Genomic DNA, 15,360 nt, shown 5'->3' with positions numbered 1-15,360 from the left:
TCATCATTTTAACATGAGATTTTTGAATTCATTTATCACTGTCAAATCTTTAAGTGGATGAATCCGAGTGAATAATTCATCTTTTGAGAGTCGTTTGAAACTTAAATAGATCCATACTGAGCGCCCGTGCCAGTTTTTAATGACTATTTCAAGACGTTTTATGGGACATTAATACTCTAATGACAGAAAATGGCTCACAATCAGTTTTCCCCCTTTTGAGTTTCAGTCCTCAAAGAAAATAAAAAGAATCAAAGACAAAAAAATTTCAAAGATGATGAGCAAATATGCTATTATTTTGTCAAATTAGCAAAACTACAATTATACAGCATGTAGATTGATCTATATAATATCTGTATCCTTCGGTAAAATGACAACCAGTGTCAAATATATTACTTTTTATTTATGCTTTTCATTTTAAGTGGACATATTGTATTGTCTTGTACATTTGTACTCTACAAATGTACAAGACAATACAATATGTTGGCAGTTTTCTTAACAATTTTCTTCTGTTGTTCCTATTCCTTGGTCACATTTATCTTAATGTAACTTTAATCTCTGTTAGACTTCCATTTGCTTGAATGATCAAAGTCAAATAAAGATATTCTGCCTTTTCATGCCTGGAAATTAAGTATTAGGAGAAGTAATTTTATGCAAAGACACATGTAATATAATGCAGTGTAATACAATAATCCCACAGCCAGAGCTGTCTCATTCAGCGCCAAGTCGGAAAATCCTGCAGGACATGTTACAAATCTACATAAAACACGTCAATCAGTACTTGGTCAGTTTGCAGAAAGATGACAGAAAAATCGCCTTTTCCCATTCGTATCTTATCGTTCTGTGATTCGGTGTTAATGCTGCCGGGTTGCAAGTCGAGGGATTTAAGTATCAAGACCACGTCAAACGTCACATTCCCTGAGTTAATCCAGGAGACCAGGGGAAGCAATAATAAATAATTTAACACAAAGCATTGTCGCTGCCAAACGAGCCGCTCTGCAGACGCTTTCCAGCAGCATTTGAATCTCCTGATAACCGAGTGGGGACAGGTGAGCTCGTTCACCTGCTACAGACTGGTTTTACAGGAAGGCACAGGAGAGGGAACAGCACACACAAGACATTTTATTATTTGCTCCACTGTTTATAATATTTTTGTTGTCAGCTTTTGGTCATTTGGTTCAGGAAGAAAAGGAGTCACTTCAGGCTCAGACTCCACGGTCGTGGCCTCTCTGTCTTTGGAGTCGTGACGGGACCGAGGAGGGGGACATATGGCTCAAGTGCTTTTCTTCCCCCATCTGGGCCAATCAGGAGCAGAGTGAGAGCGTTTGTCCTGTGGATAGTGCTACCTTCGCGTGCAGTAGTAAATGTCAGAGACAGAGAGAGTCCCATAAGTAAAGCCACACACAAACGGTTTCCTACCAATCACCACCTACCCGACCTCAACTCTCAGTACAATACTGTAGCAATGTGAACTACGCAACACTGGTGATTGAATTATATTAAAAATGCTTTTGTAGGGGAGGTAAGCAGCTGCCAAAAAGAACAGTACCACAGGTCTTTCATCCCAGTTACCACCAGGCTGCAAAACACCAGCCTGAGTTAACAATAACTTCCAACTCTCTTTGTGACCTGATTTGCCTTTTTTTTTTTACAGACTATCTTGCACTAATTACCTCAGTGTCCACGTTCACTGATCCTAGCAATTTATATTGTATTCCATTTATTTATTTTATTTATTTATTTTTAGCATTTTTTGAATTTCCTGCCCACACCGTATATACTGACTGTGGAAGTGCCGTATATTCTTGTATATTTTGTACATTCTTTCAAATGTGATACTGTCTTTTATTGTTGCTTTTATATATTTTCGTACCTTATTATGCGCTACTGTGACAAGGTACGTATATGTGGGATAAAATTACCCGTAATCCTGGACGAGCTGCAAAAATTTCTTAAACATTTGTCATTTTTGCATAGATGCATTTTTTGGTTCAAATTGTGTGTTTTTTTGTTGCATTTTACATACATATATATAAAAATCTAATCTTATTTGAATATTTGTGCATTCATAACATAAACCAGGTAAATACTTGCCTTTAGCTACAGGGGAGACATAACGTGACTTGGGACAATTTGGTTTTGAAAATAAAACAGTCACTATAAGATAAGTTTTTTATTTTAAGAGCTATTTTTCTTTCTTGGGGTAGATTGATTTGCCAAAAAGTAGACCAATAAACGCAGAATCTGACATCTTATGAATTTGTATTATTAAAATATCACCACTAGATGTTATCAACTGCCTACGAGCGGAAAAGAAGAAGTCATATTCAGCGTATCTCACGCTTAGATCTGAGGTTATTAGTTTTACGAGCTGCACCTGAAAGCAACACAGTTCCCAAGGAGAAACCCGCAAAGGAAAGAGGTCGTGTAGCAGCCGGGATCCTCCGGTAAAATCCCTTAAAAATAGCACGAGGGGCGGACGGGGAATGAATGAATGAGTGTGTAGTGGTGGCGGGTTGATGTGAGTGTCGTTTCCGTGCAGCCCGCACCGGAGCGCCGGTCCGCAGCTGATTCTCCGGTAAATTGTGAGGAGCTGCAAGGATTCAACCTGCTCTCTGAGTCTGAAGCCAGACGGACAGAAGCGGGACCCTTTTCTCCGTGATGTGATGGAGGGAAACGCGCCCTGGAAGTAACTCTGAGTAAGTGCAAGAATAAAATGATTCAAATTGCGTTTTGTCATCAGGATGAAATCATAAAAGACACGTAACAGTGACTGTGTCTGAAAGTAAACCGGCACGTCAAGAGTTGATGTTGCAATTCACCTGAAGCATCCCTGTGGGGATTTGGGCGTGTTTGTGGTCATCAGCTGTTATTTACACCAACATAATCACCCTCAATTACTGGAGGAGTGTGTGCACACACACACACACACACACACACATCAGTCTCATTAAAGGCAACTCTGTGACCACCTCTCACACATATATTTACATTTGATCACATCTAAACGTGGCCTACTTTCAATTTATGTTATTTTTTTCTGGTCTTTATTGGATGTAAATGTGACTGTTTTATTCATTATTATACTAGAAGCAAATGTGCTCATCACAAGTCGATGGATCCCAAAATGGCATCTGCAGTAACTTCAAAAATATTCCAATATTAGTCAGAAGATAAAATATCAATAAAACATCAACTCATACTTTATTATTATTGATCCTGCTGTTATGTATTTTCAGCCAGTCTTCTTAATCTCAATGGTGACGTTTCAGGTTCAATGTTTGGACAAAAAAGTGCAGATAAAAATGCAAACATTTGCAATTTGTACATTTATGCATCAGATACACCGAACAGCCACAACATTATGACCATTGGCAGTCTTATGACAATTCAGCTTTGAGCTGGGAAAAATTTTCGACCTGGCATTTGTGTGGATGTTACTTAGACATGTAGCTCCCACCTAGACCGGACCAGACCCCCTCCACCCCCCACCCCCATAGTGATGACACTACATGATGGGAGTAGTTCATCCGCAGCTGGATGCAGCCTGACACAGACAAGCCCATCACAACATGTTGACCTGGCCTCCAAATCCACTAGATCCCAAACTGATCAAGTATCTGTGGGATGATCCACAGAGGCCCCTCTCTTCAACCCATAAGACCCAAAGGCCCCCCCACTAACAACATCCAGTTTCCAGACACCACAGGACACCCTCCCCCAGAAGGTCCATGTCCACAACTGTTTTGGAGCCACAATGGAGACCTACACACTATTAGAAAGGTGGTCATAATGTTATGCTTGATTGGTGTATCTTGTTAATTTAAACTAACAGCTGTTAAAAGAACTTAGTTGTCCACATTCTGCCTATATTGAGGTTGCAGTCATAAGAAAAGCTGGTTCCGTTCTACAAATCGCCCTTTCACTGATCAAATAAGGGACTAATGCTACACTCCGGAGTCTCAGAAGACGTCATTGTTTGGTTTCACGCTGCAACACAAAAGACGGGCTGACTCAGGCGCTAAATAATAAGTTAACGTCATTACGTTATCAGAGGAGAGAAGCAGCTGCCAGGTGGAACTCCCCTCGCTTCTGGGAATTGTCTTGACAGCCCGTCCATTGTCCTCAGACTCAAACAGTCCTGCAGCCTCCTCACGTGGTGGACTCTACCTGCAGATCTCAACGGCAAAGCCCGTTGAGATTATCCGAGGGTGAAACCATGCAGCAACAACTACTGCTTTTGTTCTCGTGTGATGCCATTTACTAAATAAACTAGGGCGGCTGTGCGTAGATTCCTTATTTCCCTTTAGGGGTCCTTGGAGGTTCATCGGTTGCTCATGGGACTCCTTTAGCGCACCATTTTTCAGGATGACTGCAGCAGGCAGGCAGGTGCATCCAAGCCATGACTGGAAAAGCCTCTAGGGCTGATGGGAACTCTGGCCGACTTCCAGGCTGCAATCAGATAATGTTAATGAATACGGTAAAATTGTGTTATTTGCACTGTAGCAGCAGTTTCTTTGTTTTCGCAGGAATGGAAAATCCTGTATAATGGAAACTAAAGCTCGCTGTGCATAAATATTTGATGGGAACGGCCCCTTTTTTTTTTTCCGAGATGAGCGTCACATGACTGGAAGACCATCTGAATTATCCCGTGAAAAGAGTTCCCAGCATGATGCGAATTACTGCGCCTTGTGTTTTTTTTTTTTTAAGATGAATCAAATTCTTGCAGGTGTAATAATGATAACGGGGGAAATCTAATACAGCAGCTGAAGGAAAAAAATGTGTAAAAATGTCTTCTCTTCTCAGCGAGAGACGTGGGCCTGTAGAGACTCATAGATTTTCCTCCAGTGAGTGTTGCTTTGTTGCTCCCTGTCTGATCTCTGCATGGACTCATTCAGTGCGGTGATGTGATAAAAGGCCAAACAGTGGACCTGCAGACTCTCACAGCTTCCTGCAAGCTACACACACACACACACACTAACGCACACACAGCTAAACAGGAGTCAATTACAAAGCTTTAATGAGACAGGTCTGTCTATCAGGCTAAGCCAGCAGAAACACGTGGTGGCTTTGCTAAGGGCCCCGGGGCTGGCGGATGCTAATGTGCGCGCTTGTGACAGCTATTGTAACGCACTGTTTGTGTTTTTGGAGTAAGAGCAGCTCGACTGGACGGAGTATAATTACCTTCCATTAATGTATTGTCTGAGATCAGTCCAGTGACTTCCAATTACTCTGATCCTATTAAATGTTCATTTGCAGAGGTCTATTAAAGGATTTAGGTTCTGTGTTATGAGGTGGATTTTAATGCAGAATAGAAATGACTTGTAAGTGACACCATTTCTTTTGGTTTTCTGTTTTGATTACTATTTAATGTGTTTCTTTGAGTAAAATGAAGGGTGTAGATAAGAGGTCTTCAGTGTTTTTAACTCCCAAACGGATGAAAAATTAAGTAGGGACCCCCTACCTATTACATTATATCTTCATTTTGCATTCAATGTTAAGCTATTCACAAAATACACAGGTTCAAATGTTCATTTATTTATTTCAAATGTGCAACAGTAGGGTGGCCGTGCAACTGCCGTAAACACAAACATACATGTTACAGTATATACGACATTAATAGGTAAAGAAAATGAAACAAAGCGATTAATTTTGGCCTCAGTCATTGAGGCTGATGGGAGCTAACTGCACTGTTAGCTTCTCCTGTGCTAATATTGTCGCGTGTGTCCTGATTTCACCTGGGGACCGAACAGGCTCTCGGCCAATTGCCGGGAACCATACAGAGTCGGTAGTGTAATATGCGGCCTCGTGATTGGCTCAGCAGTGATGGGGGCGGGGCCTACGGTGCACAAGAAGCTTTAATTGACAGGGCTGACTGAAAGACAACGTCTCCTGCATCCATTTATCCCTTTACTAAAATATGTTGGATTCATGTTAATGGGTATTTAAAGAAATTTAAATTTGTGGGGGAAAATCAACCAAAGATTTTGTGACCCCACCCCCTGTTGAAGACCTGTGGCATAGACCATTGTAGTAGACGTCAATTTGATTATTTGACATGTAAGTTTGCATATATTTGCCATTTTGTGGTTTATTAATGTCGATTAGTTTCTGCTGCTGGAAGCGCCTTAAACTTGTGGGGGGGAAAAAAAACCCTTAGTAGACTTTTTAGTTCAAGCTCATGAATTTGATTATTGATTCCAATGTTTGGCAGTGGCAGTGGATCTATGTCAAAGCCCAGGAGTGAGTCAGAGTGTGAATGGTTTTCTGCGTCAGTCCTTTGACAGACGGGCCATTCGTCCGGGGTATTGCACACTCGCGTCCAACCCAATGGAAGGTGGGACGGGCTCCAGCCACCATGACCTTCCACGGGGGGATACGCGAGTAATGGATGGATGATTTCAGCCGTGTTATGTACTGTACAGCCAGTTCCAGACGTTTTTATTGACTTTTATTTTTTTTTTCAAAGGGTTCAAAGCTCAGTTTAGCTTCAGTCACTTTACTTCAGACATCTTAGACATTTCTTTTATCTTGAGATGCACACTGAAGACGGAGAGAAAACAGTGCAGGTGAAAAGCCTAAAAACCTCGACGTCGTTCGCAGCCACTGAGCTGCAGCCGCAGAAATGCTCTTCAATCAAGAGCGCGCTGATTGCACTTGAACAAAATGCCGTGTGAAATTTAAAAAATCCCAAATGATACCCCTCACAAGGCCTTTTCCTCATCAAGGCTGATGGAGGCTCAGGCGAAGACGTCGATGAGTGCGTCGGAGGCCGGCCAAGCATCGACGAACCTTGTGCGCTGAACTCCGCCGTCCCCCGAGGACCTTCCTTTGTTCTCGCGTCCTGCCCGCAGGATAAACGCGTCCCCCTGTGCCCTGTTAGAACATCAGTCACAGCTGCATGCATGGCCACATGAAGGCAGCACGACTGACACTGTTTGTGTGCGAGCGTTCGCCTGTCACCCATCCTCCCTTCCTTTCTTTTTTACCAGGGAAGACAATCAACAAGGAGCGTTGTGGGTGGTGTACAGTCTGGAGTCCCTATCCTGATTGTGGACAACCACTAATTACTGGAGGAATAATTAAGAATCAGGCAGCTGTGGCAACAATGAGCCGCTCGTGGGAGCCCGTCGAGAGATGGTGCTGCTGGAGGTGAAACTGTTAATTACGGCTTTTTACTCTCGATGCACACCTCTTAAAAAAAAAAAACGTCAACGTTTCGCCGTTCAGAGGTTTGAGCGACGCCGGGTCACACAGAGCTATTTATTGTGTCTCCACCCAGGGAGAAGGAATGCTGGAGAGAAGCAGAAAATATAGGCGCGAGGGGAGGGAGGTCACTTGATAAAATGCTAATAAACGCGCTCGGCTTCCGTGCGCTGTCAGAGAGATCTCTTTAAAAAACAGAACATAATATCTTTGGACGCACACGCAGAGAAAAAAAACAAAAAAACAAACCAACTAGCGGCGTGAAGGACATGGATGTTTTATCAGTCCAACCATGAGATTCTCAACCTTGACGCTGATGTGCATCGTTGGGTACGTTTACTCAAGTGTGATAGTGAAATGGTATTTATTTGACCTCCACTCAGCTGTATTTCAGAGGCAAATATTGTACTTTTATAACCAACACCTGATTATTCTGTTTAGATACAGGATAAATAGTATTAACATTCTGACTAGGGAGACCGACACACCCAGGCATTTTTATTAGTATTAGCCAAGCCTAATCTTTTGTAGTTATATATTTAAGCTGTAAATGAACTTTTATTATCACCATATCTTTCCCACGTGGTGATGGCTGAAGACACTGAGGGTGTTTCCCAGTATGTGTTCTTGGGGTTTCTAAATCATCATCTCTCGCTGCAATTTCCATTTCAAAGTACACAACAAAACAAGTACGTGCCCAGATGTTTTCTCCTAGGTAGGTAGGTGCCTTGATCAGTTTGGGATCTAGTGAACAGTGATGTTCGTTACCACAGTTTTCCTTTCCAATCCGATACTGAGTAAAATTAGGGTGTATTTGCACAAAGTATCGGTATCGGCGATACCGATACCGATACTTTGTGTAAATACACACTAATGTGTCTGGTAAACCTTAAAAAAAAAAATAATGTATTTAAATCATAGCCTCATAAAGAATACAAGACATCGGAGTAATTTATTTATTTATTTTAAACTATTGAGGTAGCAGCCTGATTTACTACGTAGCCGAGTTAATACAACAGAAAAACCAAACAGAGACACAATCATACAAAATATGTGAGGTCTAGGTGGGTGCTAATGTCTAAGTAACCACATGAATGAATGTCAGGTCCAAAAGTTTGCCGGCAGAACATTGTATTGTCACAAGATGATTTAAATGTCATTCACTTCTCCTGTCAGTGGTTTTAATGTTGTGGCTGATCTGTGTGTTACGCTACTGTTTTAGTCACAGAATAACCGTATTTTTGTTGAATTTGTCAAGTTTGAACTTCCAAGTGTGAGTTTTGTATACTTGGTGTTATCAAAAACCTTCAAAATCTCTCTTCAGGGTGACGTCATGGACGGTTCAGCCGTCTCTGTATAAATAGTTTTTGGTAACGAAAAAGCATGAAACTTCTCCGTTTACGACGTTTCCCTAAAAAATCACAAGAGACACTAGCCTCAAACATCTGTGTGCTCCCCGAAGGTGTAAGCCCCTCTAATTTGGCCTTCATACCATAATGTTATTATCTGGATTAGTCGACATAATCCATTCAGGTTTATCAGTGTGAAAGTATTAACATTCAGTAGCACAAAAACCTGCAGATGTGATTCACAATAAGTGACGCGCCGGCTCAAGGTTCAGCGCAACCTCCTGTGTTTCATCATTTTAGCAAACAAGAAAAACTAAATTAAGGCTTTTAGCGTTTCATATTACTTCTGATTTTTCTAATTTAACCTTGATGTCGTCTCCGCTTCCAACATCCTTTACTTCTCCAGTGCCACTTCCAGGTCTTTGCAGTTCTGTGTAAAAAAACTGACTATCGGGCAGGTTTCTGCGTGGTTACTTTGAACTTACCTCAGCAGGCAGCAGCAGCAGCAGATTCCTGTTAGTGCAGTCATTTTTTTTTCCTTTTTTTAAAGTGTAACCTCGCTGACAAGCCCGTGGCAGCGTGAAAGCTCCTTCGCTGCATGCCCTCTCTGCACCACCTCCATCATCTGGTGAAACCGCCGAGCTACGGCTCCAGGCAGGACTCCAGCTGTGCTCGCTCTCCGTCCACATCCAACTACCATTTAAAATCCTGCTCTCACCTTCTCCGCCCATCTCACTTCTCCTCACTGTTCAGTACCATGTCTGTCCAAAAAACCTCTCCTCTTTGCATTATTCCATCCTTTTGTGTCCCAATCTGGAGAGGATGAGTTACGTCTGCAAGCTAGCGTAACACCATTACTTAACTATATAAATACCATACGTTCTACAGCTTTGGTTGTGTTCTCACCTGGTCTGAGCTCAGCTTTCTCATATTTTTTTGTTTTTCAGATTTTCTTCCGTCAACAAGAAACCATTCAGAAAATAAATCCTAAATGGCATCCGGTGCAGTAATTAACTATTCCACAAAATGAAAAGACAAAAATAGCACGCCGGGGTGAATTTTTGCCCATTTTTCTCACTGTGCTCTGAGACATTTAGCCCCGTAGAAAGAAGGCAGTGGCATTTCACGGGCAAAATAAATTTCTCCCGTAGGAAATTGCTCCCTGTGTGTGTGTGTTTGTGTGTTTGTGTGATGTGAAGCCAGATGCAGAATGTTAATGAGACTGGAAGCCTGTGCTTCCTGTGTGCTACCTGACAGCATGAAGACCGCTTCTGCTTTGGTGTTTTTCGTGTGTGAGCGAGTATGATGCACACGTTTGCGTCTGCAGCCGGCCCGCTGGCTGGACTGTTAGCATTCGGGCTAGAGAGAGAGAGAGAGCACGCTTTTACCAGTAGGAAGGATTATCTTGAAAGCAGCTGAATCGGCATGCCCGCGTTCAGCTGAGAGGTTGGTTGGCTTGTGGTCTCAGAGGAAGCTGTCTGGTTCAAGAAGACCCTCAGAGTGTTTGATTGGTAAAATATGGATTAAAACAACAGCCTCCTTCCTCTTTGTTTCTCTTCTTTCAGGTTATTTTCTTGCTAAATGCTCCTGGACACAAAAGGTCTAAAGATGTGCAAAAAAGGAAGTATATTGGAGGCTGTAAAATATGCACTTGACTGGAATGAACCTCTTCTTTTTTAACCTACAGGCTGTTAAATTCAGCCTGACACGCTGGGCTCAGGCTGCAGGGGTCTGCCAAAATATCCCTTAATTCACCCCTTTTTTGGACAACGAAGAGAAATTACGTCTCGACTTTTCTCGGTGCAGAAGTGCGACCAAGATTATGTGGTAGCGTGACACGTCTGCAGGATGTGAAATGTGAAGTTTAGGATTTAAAATCTGGGTGAGAAGGACGTGCCTTCGAGGACACGGAGCTGCTAATGAGGTTGTCACGCAACAGCAAACATCTTAGTTTTACTACTGTTGCCACAACAGTCTCTTGTGTATTTGCTCTAAATGTCTCTAAATGAACATAAAGTGACATTATCAATCGCCAGCTCTCCTTGTCCCCGATCTTTATTTGGGAAGAAAATATTGTCAACCACGCTGTGTAATCAAATGCACCGGTATGTCGGTATATTAAAAAGAAATACCGATATGAACCGGCCCAGCCCAACATTCACAGATCTTTTTGTCAGATTTCTGCTGCTCTCTTCCTGGCCCTTCTCTCACTCAAGAATAACTGTCCAACCGTTTTCTCATCTTCAACCCATTCAGCCTTCTGCTTTTGTTATTTACTCACAGCGAAGCATTAGGAAATTACCCTGCAGATTCCTGTTTTCTTTTCATCCACTCCCCCCCCGTGAGATGATGCGTGGTGATGCATTTAATGCTCCCTGATCTGACGCGATGATGGTCATGCTGTTAGGTTTTTAAACTTTAATCTGTGTCCATGTTTAGATCGGAGAATTAGAGAAGTGTGCAATGCAACTTAATATCAAATTCAGCGTGAGACTCTGACAGATGTTAATATTGATTTTGCCTGTGTAGCACCTTGTAATCTAGTGAAGAAACGTGCTGTGAAGGTTGTTAATAATATTGAAAAAAAACATATTAGGTGCGAATCATCAGGTCTGCAACAGTGAGAGTGCGGTTCGTGAGGGTACTGCTGGAGGGTTGCAAAAATTTGGTTGATTAGACATTTTTTATATATACTTTGTTATTTACCCTCACAGTTTTCCCTTTTCCTTTAATGCACATTAACATGAATCCAATATTTTTATAAATGGAAGCAGAAGACGTTGTAAATCAATCAACAGAGCGCCACGCTAGCCGAGACCTGTCAATCTAAGCCTCCTGTACACAGCAGGCCCCGTCCCTATCGCTGCTGAGCCAATCACGAAGCGGCATATTACACTCGGACTCTGTCCGGTTTTGCCGCAATTAAATTGGCCGAGAGCCTGTTCAGTGCCCAGGTGAAATCCCAGACGCACGCTGCAAACTTAGCAGAAGGGAAGCTAACAGAAGCTAACGCCCGTTCATTCGTGGTTAGGAGTTGTGTGCTTCTCGTTAATTTGGGAGTATCTGGCTATGTTCCTATTACATTTAGCTGTATTTAAAGTTAAAACTTGGCCTGAAAAACGTTGAAGGTCCCTGGTTTAAGGGATTTAAACGCTCTCCATATTTGCTCAAGAACCAGAGTCAGACTGCCGTATGTTTTCCTATCGGGTTTTACAAATGCTGCTTGCATTAAAATGGTACAAGACGTGTTTTTGATGCTGCTATTCTCCCGTCTCTTCCATGCATTACCACAGCAATTGTAATATTTGCTCGAGAACCTTAAGTGAGCCGGATGTAGCCCAAGGACTGCTCTAATCGCTTTTAATGTGCTGTTATTCAAAGTGCAGCGACCTTGTTTGTTCCCAGCTGAATCCTTGGACCCTCGGTTATGTCACCATCACCGAATAATGTCACAATCTGCCGCGCAGCCGCGTTTGATTTTCAGACGCAGGCCTCATCCCCCCCCAGTGCAGAATAATTGCCTCCGACGCTTCACATCCACTTGCTTGTTGCCTTCATTCTGCCGCAAGTGCCGTGCCATTGAGATTCAAAAAGCCGTGCCCACTGTCTGAATATTCTGCATTATAATACGCCTCAGCCAGCCCCCCTCTATTGATGTGTAAATGCTGATGTCTCTGAAGTACGCCCAGGCTCCCTACTATTACTATCAAGATTGCTGTGGTTGAATTTCCATGACTGATATGTTTTTTTTTTTTTCCTGCTTCTCATGCAGCACATCCTTTTTGAGCAGTTGCTTCTTTGGAAAAAAGGAACCTCATTGATCTCGGTGTTTCAGAGGCTAATCTGCTCTTGATTGAAGGTGAAGCAGGCAGCATAACACGTGGTTTCTTTTTTAGTTCTGCAGAAGACACTGCATCATCTGCAGATATGTTGCAACGAGCCACTGATGTGTCAACTGTAGCTACTGAAGTGATTAATATCGGCTGATGTTAATGCATCTGTTTGGTCATTTCCTGTTTGGCTGATATTTATCCAGATGCCGGCGTTCTGCTCAACTTTTTAGATGAAGCAGACCATATTTAACCTCTTTTTTTTATTTTTTTATTCCGCTTTCTGTAAATGATCCAGATCTTCTGCATCAGTAGGGGAAGAGGCTGATGACGGAGGTCTGTGGACGGTGACGATAAATTGACAAGAAAATTGGATTTCATGCCCTCTAATCAGGATGGCCGGGTTCGTTCAGCGTACTGCGTGACTGCAAGCAGGCAGGCTGATTATTATTATAGTGCACTCTCTCTCTCTCTGTCTGCACATGGGGCTCTGAACCAGCCCGCCCACAGCTGCAGAAGGAGACGCTCATTCACAAACACATCTAAGGATATATGGGTCATAGACTTTTCTTTATGTAACTTCTAACTTGTACACCAAACTCCAGCTTAATGGAGTTCTGCCGTGGCCTCGTTTTCCTACCGGTGTCCGATCTGATGGAAAATGAAATAATGAACGAGTGGTTAATGGGTCGTGATGGTTACATATGTCCAGGGTTTTCCATTTATTTCACATTTTCGGCCTGTGACTGCGATCAATAAGGACACTCACACACACCAGTTGGATGTTTCTGAGCTGAGCGAGAGCATAAATAAAGACCACGGCCACGTTTTAGTACAGGAAGTGAACAGGATGTTGGAGTCAGTTATTAAACCTTCTGATACTCTAAATGGAATATTTTTAGGTTTTGTTCAAGTGGCAACCTATGGGGTACCTCCGCAGACCCCCCGTTGAAGACCTGTGGCGCTTGAGTCTTGACATTCAGCGCCATAAAATGATCACAGAATGTAATTATATGTAAATTAATGCCTCCCAGCGAGAAGGTTCTGGGCTCAAATCCTCCGGTCGACTGGGGAATTTCTGTGTGGAGTTTGTCCCTGGGTACTCCAGCTTCCTCCCACCATCTTAAGACATGCTCGTTAGGTTCGTTGGTGATCCTGAGCCCTGTGATAGACTGGAGACCTGGTAGTTGGTATAGGCTCCTCAAAAAATGCTTTACTTTGCTTTTATTCATATCAGTTTAAAACCAGCTGTAAGAGGGTTTGCAGTAGAGGTTTGTGAAATGGGACGCCCATCCACATGCAAATTCATTATGACATCCGCCCTCATCACACACATGAAACTGAGAGACTAAATTAACCGTACAGACTGGCCAAATCTTTTTTTAGTCCAAGTTCTGCAACGCCTCTTTCAACACTGGCGACATTATTTCATTGGTGTTAGTGTTCATAATTCAAACCACATGCGGTAAAAAAAGAAATAATGCCTGAACAGTGCAGAGGGCCACTGTCATTGTGTTTGACCGGACCTGCTCTGGTTAACCTTTATGTAAACGGACAAAAAAGACCCAGTTAATAGTGTAAATATAGTTCAGTGTGTCGAGCCTGTGGCTACTTCTGCGGTTTGTGTGTCACTGTGTTCCATTGTGCATTGTGACCTTCATCAGCCTCCACCCGGTCACCCATCGCTCCGCTGATTGTCAGGCATCAAAGGAACACACTGTGCCCCACAATGCCGTTGTGGGTTGCCCGGCAATCAAGCTCCGGATAAACCGGCAGAGGACGTTTTAACGACATCCTGTATTAATGCACACCCCCCCTCCCTGGAAATGTAAACAGCTCCATCTTGCCAAGAGGGTCAGCAACAATGCGTTATCCCTCCCCAGGAGAGCCAACAGTGACGACCATTGTGCAGCAGTGAGCTCTACGTTTTGTATGGACACTGTTTGTGTGTACACTCTATTAGGGTTCGTCCGTGTTTGTGTGTTATGATATGGACAGATGACTTCTTCCTCTGCTCTCTGGTTCAGGGGAGACCACTTTTTCAACAGGAGGACGCCACATGCTTCTGGGCGTCCAGGGTTACTTGCACAACACTAAAAGCTGGGCCCGCTCTCATGCCGCTCCTCCCCCGGAGTCGCGGAGGCAGAGCTAAATTTAGCAGCCCTCAAAAAGTAATGGTGTGGCAAGTTCCTATTGAGTTTTCACCCCACAAACGTCTCGCTCCCTCCTCCTTATTCTCTCCTGGTAAAAGCCTCGTCTGTGACTCGGACTCTCTCGGGCAGAGAGAGGGGCCTTATGAATTATTGAGCCGACGGTGGAGCCCTCATAAATTATCTAAGAGCGTGTCACCGGGCGAGGAGCAGGGCAGTGCATCTCGAGCCGCTGTGTCGGTACCACCTAGACCCAGGTCTAATAATGGTCGCACAGACGTGCACTCAAAACTTCTCGGTGGCTTTTATGAGAAGTCTTCTTTCAAACTGGAACTGACAATACAGACAAAAAGCCAAAACGCATGAAAGCAGCACCTGTAACTTACGCCGATCAGGCATAACATTATAACCACCTTAATAATACTGTGTGGGTCTCCCTTGTGGTCTGAGGGTGTCCTGTGGTGTCTGGTAATAGGATACTGTCGGTGGGGGGTCTTTGGGTCCTATGGCTTGAGGGGAGGGGCCTCTATAGTGGATCATCCCACAGACACTTGATCAGTTTGGAATCTAGTGAATTTGGAGGCCAGGTCTTGTCCTATACTGTTTTTTTCCTGTGTCAGGCTGCATCCTGCTAACAGTGTCACTGTTATGGTCTGGGTTGGTGCTACATGTCCAACTAACGTCCACACGAATGCCAGGTCCAGAGGTTTCCCAGTAGAACGTTGAATTATCACAAGATCATCAAAGTTATTTACTTCTCCTGATCTGTGCATCTACATATAATTATACTTTTTTACCATCAGGCTCTGTAGCCTCTTTTAGCTCGTT

At 43.2% G+C, this 15,360-nt stretch overlaps 1 protein-coding gene across 1 annotated transcript in view; it reads left to right on the top strand.

Annotated features, from left to right (window-relative positions):
* Positions 1–2,405: 2,405 nt before the first annotated feature.
* si:dkey-91i10.2 (uncharacterized protein LOC555224 homolog) overlaps positions 2,406–15,360 on the top strand; it is a 59,352-nt gene continuing 46,397 nt past the window's right edge. Inside the window, exon 1 of the mRNA XM_047600827.1 lies at positions 2,406–2,696. The gene's annotated coding sequence lies outside the window, so the exon portion shown is untranslated. The remainder of the gene's footprint in view (positions 2,697–15,360) is intronic.

Source organism: Mugil cephalus, chromosome 12 (genome assembly GCF_022458985.1).
Source record: "Mugil cephalus isolate CIBA_MC_2020 chromosome 12, CIBA_Mcephalus_1.1, whole genome shotgun sequence".
NCBI lineage: Eukaryota > Metazoa > Chordata > Actinopteri > Mugiliformes > Mugilidae > Mugil > Mugil cephalus.
Note: the sequence above shows the minus strand (reverse complement) of the source record. Positions and strands in the feature narration are given on the sequence as shown.